We start from the raw sequence: 8,201 nt of genomic DNA, 5'->3' as shown, positions 1-8,201 counted from the left end.
AATATTTATCTACAGACATGACACACTGGACAGCACCATTCATTGCAGACCCATTTGTACCAGCAAAAGACCAGAAATGACCAAATGAGCAACAATGCGAGACTAGTTAAATACATTGTACACCCAATGCAATGGAATACCATATGCAGCTATAGCAAAAGAAATTAAGGTAGCCTCCCATTGACTGATCTGGAAAGAGCGCCAAGATAAATCGTTAAGCTAAATGACAAAGTGCAGAATAATGCAGGCACTCCGGTCAGGTGCCCTTGTCCTCAAATTTCCTGGATCCAGGCCAGACAATGAGAGAATGAGCTTTCCGCGATGCCATTCCCCAGGTATCTCCCAGCCTTTGGGGTGTCAGCCTGTTGATTGTGTTACCGAGTGCAAGCTCGCAGTGCTTACTGCACGACAGGTCAGTAAACTGAGAGACCAGTTGTTGGGGCAAGTAACGGCGACTTAAGTTGGAAAGCCAGCAGACCGAGAAAGAAGATAGTAGATTAGGGTCCCAAAGAACCATCTTGCCTGAGTTGGGATTCAGGCTTCTCTTATACTAAAAGGGAAGGGAATCAAGTCAAACCTTGCCTGGTTCTGGCCAGCTGCTGGAGAGAACGTGTTTCTTACTTCCTGCCTGCATTCATTCACAGGTGGGCCTGGTCAGGATGTTTCCTGTGAGCTGAACAAAGGTATTTACCTCAATACTCATTAGCTGGGAGGCAGGGTTCCCAGAAATGAGCCATTTATGTATAATTTAAGCCTATAGGCAACATCCCTTTAGTGATTAATTTGTAATAGAATACACAGGTTCTTCCCTATTACAATTCCCCAGTGTCAATGTCAGTTCCAGAATCTTGTGGGAAAAAGGATGAAGATGGTTCAGGCTACTTATTACTGAATGGAGGTGATGAATATTCTTAGAATCTCTAATCAATTCTTTTTTTTTTTATCTACAACTATTTGAATCTGATGAAATCCTGCTTCTTCACAAAATAGGTATGTGTGCTGTGCTTAGTCGCGCAGTCATGTCCAACTCTTTGCAGCCCCCATGGACTGTATGTAGCCCTCCAGGCTCCTCTGTCCATGGGGATTCTCCAAGAATACTGGATTGGGTTGCCGTGCCGTCCTCTGGGGGATCTTCCCAACCCAGGGATCAAACCCAGGTCTCTGCATTGCAGGCAGATTCTTTAATGACTGAGCCACCAGGGAAGCCCAAGAATACTGGAGTGGGTAGCCTACCCCTTCTCCAGGGGATCTGCCTGACCCAGGAATCAAACCAGGGTCTCCTGCATTGCAGGCAGATTCTTTACCAGCTAGCTATCAGGGAAGCCCTGATATAGCTACAGAGTCATTCAAAAGCCACTGTAAAGCCATAAATAGCAATTGCTCATCTCTAACTATTACATTACTTTGCCAACAAAGGTCCATCTAGTCAAGGCTATGGTTTTTCCTGTGGTCATGTATGGATGTGAGAGTTGGACTGTGAAGAAGGCTGAGCGCCAAAGAATTGACGCTTTTGAACTGTGGTGTTGGAGAAGACTCTTGAGAGTCCCTTGGACTGCAAGGAGATCCAACCAGTCCATTCTGAAGGAGATCAGCCCTGGGATTTCTTTGGAAGGAATGATGCTAAAGCTGAAACTCCAGTACTTTGGCCACCTCATGCGAAGAGTTGACTCATTGGAAAAGATTCTGATGCTGGGAGGGATTGGGGGCAGGAGGAGAAGGGGACAACAGAGGATGAGATGGCTGGATGGCATCACTGACTCGATGAACGGGAGTCTGAGTGAATTCCGGGAGTTGGTGATGGACAGGGAGGCCTGGTGTGCTTCGATTCATGGGGTCGCAAAGAGTTGGACATGACTGAGCGACTGAACTGAACTGAACTATTAAAAAGATGCTTTTTTGCTTTGGCATCAACCAATTAGGATTACAAAGTGGATGAAAAGACACTTGGCTACTTCTGTGACATACAATTTAAAATAATTACTAAAATGATAACATTATAATTTACCAGGATATATCAGAATTTTAGGAATCTCACCTTTCTAAAATGTGTATATTAACATTTACCCATACATACACTCTAAGAAGTTCTATGATAAAATCTATTTCATCACCATTTATTTGACAATGCTTCTTATGTAGTTTAACATACCAAACAAGCCTAATTAGCTTGATATTCCTCTGAGATGGAGACAATAATTTGAGGTATTCCAGGGACCCTTTGGAAAGCCTCAAACTTAGCTTGAGGTCACATGAACTTCATTTAGAATTTGATCTTTGGGCAGTTTGTCAGAAATATCAAAAGTTTTAACCAGTGATAAAAAAGTATCTCAATGACAAATACAGAACACTTAAGGAAATGCATAATTATCAAAAGCAGTTCAATATGTTAAGAAAATCTTGTCCTCTTTAGAGAACGAAATTCAGGTTTTGTACATTACTTTTAAAATTCATTTTCTTAACTCAGTTCAGTGTTATCTTAGCCAGTCCTGACCACACACAAAACTCTTTCAGTGCTCCTGCTCTAAGAACCTTCTACAATTTCTGTATCTGTATTAATCTATCCCTCCCTTTCTTTTCCATTCAGACACAATCAGCTCAGGACTTTCCTGTGGTCCAGTGGTTAAGAATCCACCTTCAAATGCAAGGGAGGTAGGTTCGATCCCTGGTCAGTGCCACATGGCAACTAAACCCACACACTGTAACAAGAGATGCCCACATGCTACAATGAAGGCCCAGTGCAGCCAAAATTTTAAAAATAAACTTATGTATTAAAAAGAAACAGTCATCTCTAAGACAAAACCACCTTTTTTGCTTTAGCAAAATGCATTTTCATTCCTCATACCTTCTTTGCTGAAAACACATGTCCTATATCTTCGCATGCTGAAATGTTAGCTTGCAATTCTGAACCTTAAAACCTTCACCTCTAGTGAAGAACCAAGAAGCAAGGAATTGGAAACTGTCATACCACATTTCCTGACAAACTTGAGCTTTAGTCTTCCTCTCCTGAGAAGGCAAAGGTAGGTAAACTTAGACATGCCCAGCAATTAATGCCCTAATATTTTATCCCATTGGAAATGACCCAGATATTCAATGGATCCTCTTCATTTAACTTTGTTGAATTTCTAGTTACATAAATCTAGAGAAACTATTCTAGATAGATATTCCCAAAACATAATTATTCCTATTTGTTGTTTAGTGACTAAGTCATGTCTGACTCTTGGGACCCTATGGACTATAGTCCCTCCATTTATGGGATTTCCCAGGCAAGAATACTGGAGCGGTTTACCAGTTCTTTCTCCAGTGGATCTTCCCAACCCAGGGATCAAACCTATGTCTCCTGCATTGGCAGGCTAATTCCCAGCTGAGCCACCAGGGAAGCCCCAGCTATTTCTATAGTGTTTACCTAAAACTCTTACCTCATTTATCTCTATTTTATTTACTTAAAAGATCTGTCATATTGTTATTTTTCTTGCTGTAATAGGAATAATAAGGTCTTACAGTATTTGATTTCTAGCAAACCTAGACACAAGAAAAGTATTATACTTGATGTTGATGACCTAAAACATGTCTGTATTAATCAAACCAACAAGCTTAAGCTAACTTTAATACCAGACATTAATTCAATACTGAATATTTCCTAGGTCACATGAACCTGAAATTCCTTCTGGTCAGTGTTTTAAAAAATATTTGAGTATTTATTTAAGCACGTAAATTCCTTTGAAAGAGAAAGTCACTCAGTCATGTCTGACTCTTTGCGACCCCATGGATTGTAGCTCACCAGGCTCCTCTGTCCCTGGGGATTCTCCAGGCCAGAATACTGGAGTGGGTAGCCATTCCCTTCTCCAGGGGATCTTCCCAATGAAGGGATCAAACCCAGGTCTCCCACATTGCAAATTCTTTACCTTCTGAGCCATCACGGAAGCCCAAGAATACTGGGGTGGGTAGCCTATCCCTTCTCCAGGGGATCTTTCCGACCCGGGAATCGAATCAGGGTCTCTCACATTGCAGGTGGATTCTTTACCAGCTGAGCTACCAGGGAAGCCTAAATTCCTTTGGGTCAATTAAATTCTTTTACAAATTAATTCTGGCAATGCCAGACATCTGTAACATGTACAAACAAACACAGTTCCCATTCCAAAATTTCAGTCATGAATCAGGTGTAACATTGTATAACCCATCAGTTACAAAAGAGAGTGGATACAAATTGGGTTTCTGTCAGAATAAATCCTGAGAAGGCAATGGCACCCCACTCCAGTACTCTTGCCTGGAAAATCCCATGGACGGAGGAGCCTGGTAGGCTGCAGTCCATGGGGTCGCGAAGAGTCAGACACGACTGAGCAACTTCACTTTCACTCTTTACTTTCATTCATTGGAGAAGGAAATGGCAACCCACTCCAGTGTTCTTGCCTGGAGAATCCCAGGGACTGGGGAGCCTGGTGGGCTGCCGTCTATGGGGTCGCACAGAGTCGGACACGACTGAAGCGACTTAGCAGCAGCAGCAGTCTAGATGGCAAAACCCCTTACTAATATTCATGGAAAAGACACATCTATTTCTATTTGTAGCTTTCGGTAATTTTAGGAACCAAGTGGAAGATTTCTCTTCTTCCTGGGAATATCCCACTCTTGGACAAAAAAAAGATTTTGTTTTCTCTTTGCTTTTTTTTCCTGTTCCTTACCTCCACTTGACATCAGTAAAAAAATTTTAAATATCACAAAAGCAGGCTGGCTATAAATGGGGAAAGAGTATCAAAAGCAAAATTAAAAGAAAAAACCCAAAGGACAATCAGAAAATCTAAATAAACCCTCAATTTTGGTCTTGGGGGCTTTACATATGCCAATGACGTAGGAGACCCTAAATGACCTAATTAACACAAGGATAGCAGTACAAGGCGCCCAGGGTCCCCAGATAACCTGCCTCAACCCCTCCTGGAGATCCTAACAGGCACTGTGGCCACACCTTGTTTCAATAAAATATCTTCCTGTCACTCATGGGTTCACAGCTGTAATCAGATCACTGATCCAAAATGCACTTCAGAGGACTTTCTTCGGGGATAGTTGAAACATTTCTCCGTTTTGAAAGACAGAAATTCAAGACAAACAAAGCATTCTGTAAAGCAATTATCCTTCAATTAAAAGGTGAGTAACTTTTTTAAAAAAAAGACAAAGCACAAACGGCACATATGAACACTAGCACCCAAAGAAACAAACGAACGGGCTCATAAATCAGGTAAAAGCCCAACAGCTCTTTCCTTTCTCCAGCGGGGTTCCCCACTCAAATACAAAACAAATTGGCTTATTCTGGAGAAAAGCCCCAAACGGAGAGGAAATAAATTTTCTGGCTGTACCCATCAGAGCAACTTACCCTACCATATGGAGCCTGTCAGCCTCCAAATGCTGATTCCTTGCTCCAACTGCCAAGCGCTGGGGCAGCCAGAGCCATTCTGGGGAAAATTTTTCAAGACAAGTGGTCCCAGCAGTTGCTAGGGCCTTACCCGAAAATTCCCCAAAGGGGACCAGCTAGCCATGAGTAGCAAGGCTCCTGGCTGACTGCACCAAAATTTGTTATCAAATCCAAGCTGGTACCCCTCGCCACACGACAGGCCAAATCAATCGAGCAATTTTATTCAGGAAGCCAGCTGACCAAGAAGCTGGGGAGCCATCTTGCCTGAGTCAGAATTCAGGCTTCTCTTTTGCTAAAAGCGTAGGAAGTAAAGACAAACACGTCCGGTTCCAGGTCAGCCTCCAAAGGGGATGTGTTCATTTCTTCCTCCCTGCAGTCATTCACAGGTGGGCCTGGTCAGGGTGGTTCAGCTACCCAAAGGTGTTTTAGCTTAATGCTCATTACCTGGGAGGCAGGGCTCCTTAGAGGTGGGCCATTTACGTTTACAGGCAACATCTCTTTAGTGATTAACCTGTAATAGAATACAAAGGTTCTACTCTGTTACAGCTGAGCAGAGAACCTCCACGCTGACCCCTCACTCTGCCTGAGGACCAGGCTGGGTTACTGTGGCCCAGTCTCCAGGTACCTGTGCAGATAGGAGAGGCTGCAGCCCAAGGGCAGCTCCGAGTGAGATGAAGCTGAGTGGCAGGAGCCTGCTCAGTGATGACTCAACCCTACAAGGGCTCCAGGAGCGCGGGAGATGGCACTGTAAATGTGAGACTAACACAGCATGGTAAATCAGCTACGGTGGTTGTTCAGTCGCTGAGTCATGTTCGACTCTTGTGACCCCCTGCACTATAGCCTGCCAGGGTCCTCTGTCCATGGGATTTCCCAGGCAAGAATGCTGAAGTGAGTTGCCATTTCCTTCTCCAGGGGATTGTCCCCATCCAGAGATCGAACCCAAGTCTTCTGCATTGCAGATTTTTTACTGCTGAACCACCAGGGAAACCCCAAATCAACTATACTTCAACTGAAAAAAAAAAAACTTCTGTTTCCATTTGTCCACAAAAATCTGGTTTATAGAATACGAACTAAAAGATACTTTCCGAGCAGAAGCCGATCACACAAACCATTCCTAAGACTGGTTGTGCTATGGCCTACCAAGAGAGAGGCCCTGGCACAGAGGTCGTGCCTCCAGCCTTGGGAAGCTGACACTCACCCGCTACGTGACCTAAGGCAGCTTCTCTGTGCCTTGGTCTCCTCATCTATAAAATGGACATACTGAAAGCACCCACTCAAAAGGCTGTGGTTAAAGACTCAATGAGTTACCATATGCAGGTACTTGAAAATGCACCCTATTTTTTTTTTCCAGAATATTCCAGCCCATGAGGCTTCCAGCCAGGGGCGAAATGCCTATTAAGGACATCAGCCCTTGGTTCCAGGGAAGCAAGGGGAGATCTGGGTCAGACCTAGGCTCAGTTTTGCCCCCACCCCCTGCCACAACAAGCAGCAAATGTGAAGGTGGATACTTCACATTTGGTAGAGGAAGAGGGTAGCCAGACACCTGCTGCTGCTGCTGCTGCTAAGTCGCTTCAGTCGTGTCTGACTCTGTGCGACCCCATAAACGGCAGCCCACCAGGCTCCCCAGTCCCTGGGATTCTCCAGGCAAGAACACTGGAGTGGGTTGCCATTTCCTTCTCCAATGCATGAAAGTGAAAAGTGAAAGTGAAGTCGCTTAGTCGTGTCCGACTCTTTGCGACCCCATGGACTGCAGCCCACCAGGCTCCTCCATCCATGGGATTTTCCAGGCAAGAGTACTGGAGTGGGGTGCCATTGCCTTCTCCGAGCCAGACACTTGGACTACTGAAAATTCTCCCTCTCCTCCAATGCAATACAACGTCATGAGCTGGTGGATGACTTAGAAATACAAAGTAGAAAGAGGGTTTAGTCATTCTTCAGATATCTGGCCCCATTTCTTCCTAAAACATGGAAGGCCAAGCCACCATAATAGGGTTCAGATCTGCCCCAGGGGCCAAGTCATACTTGAGCCAAAACATAATAAAAACCTGTCCATGAATCAAATTCTCCGTATCAGTATTCCATCTCCAACCAGATTATCAAGGAGTGCTTGCTGAACAGCCCCTGTAATCAGAGTACTGTTCTCAACTGCCAGGAACTGTAAAGAAAATAGCTGGTGCCCTGTTCTGGAGAGGTTTATTCATGCTCTGATATTAAAAAATATTTATTGAATTCTCACTTGGTACCGGGCACTAGGGAAAGATGAAATCCTGTCTTCCGGAGCATGTGATGTCGGGAGATGGAGGGGGCCAGATAACAAACAGCTAAGTAGATTCAATAGCAGGTCAGTTGGTCATAAGCTCCATGGAGAAAATACAGCAGGCAGGGGAGGGTCTGATCGGAGGTGGGCAGTACAGACGAGATGGAGTTGGCTTTTGCAAGCCTGATGTGCACACACGCTCTGAGCCCCAGTGGGTCTTTCTCAGAGTTGTCATGTGGCGGAAACGGGTGAGGGAGCCTTTCAGCAGATGTGGGCAGACCACCAGGCTAAGGAGCAGAAAGGACCCAAGGACAGAGACTTGTGGGGGCTGCAGCTTGTGACAGCCGACAGCTGGTACCTATCAGCTGGTACCTACATGTTTCTGGGAGCATCACAGGAGTCGAAGAAAAAGACCACAGGTTCATGAGCCACAGACCTCTGCCTTCAGGTCAGCAGAGTGCCTGGTGACCAAGGGGGACGAGGACCCTGAGCTGGAGTCCAGCAAGTGCCAGCCCCCCAGGAACCAACACAAAGCTAGGCACC

General features: G+C 44.9%; 1 long non-coding RNA gene across 1 annotated transcript; it reads right to left on the bottom strand.

The window, feature by feature from the left end:
• Window positions 1–537: 537 nt before the first annotated feature.
• On the bottom strand, window positions 538–6,311 carry LOC123328889. The gene is made up of 5 exons (XR_006543888.2): window positions 6,027–6,311; window positions 5,363–5,912; window positions 4,958–5,107; window positions 2,843–3,003; window positions 538–673 (listed from the first exon to the last, which is right to left on the bottom strand). It is a non-coding gene; the product is annotated as an uncharacterized LOC123328889 (long non-coding RNA).
• Between the last annotated feature and the right edge of the window lie 1,890 nt (window positions 6,312–8,201).

The sequence above is a fragment of the Bubalus bubalis genome, chromosome 13 (genome assembly GCF_019923935.1).
Source record: "Bubalus bubalis isolate 160015118507 breed Murrah chromosome 13, NDDB_SH_1, whole genome shotgun sequence".
In the NCBI taxonomy this organism is placed as follows: domain Eukaryota; kingdom Metazoa; phylum Chordata; class Mammalia; order Artiodactyla; family Bovidae; genus Bubalus; species Bubalus bubalis.
Note: the sequence above shows the minus strand (reverse complement) of the source record. Positions and strands in the feature narration are given on the sequence as shown.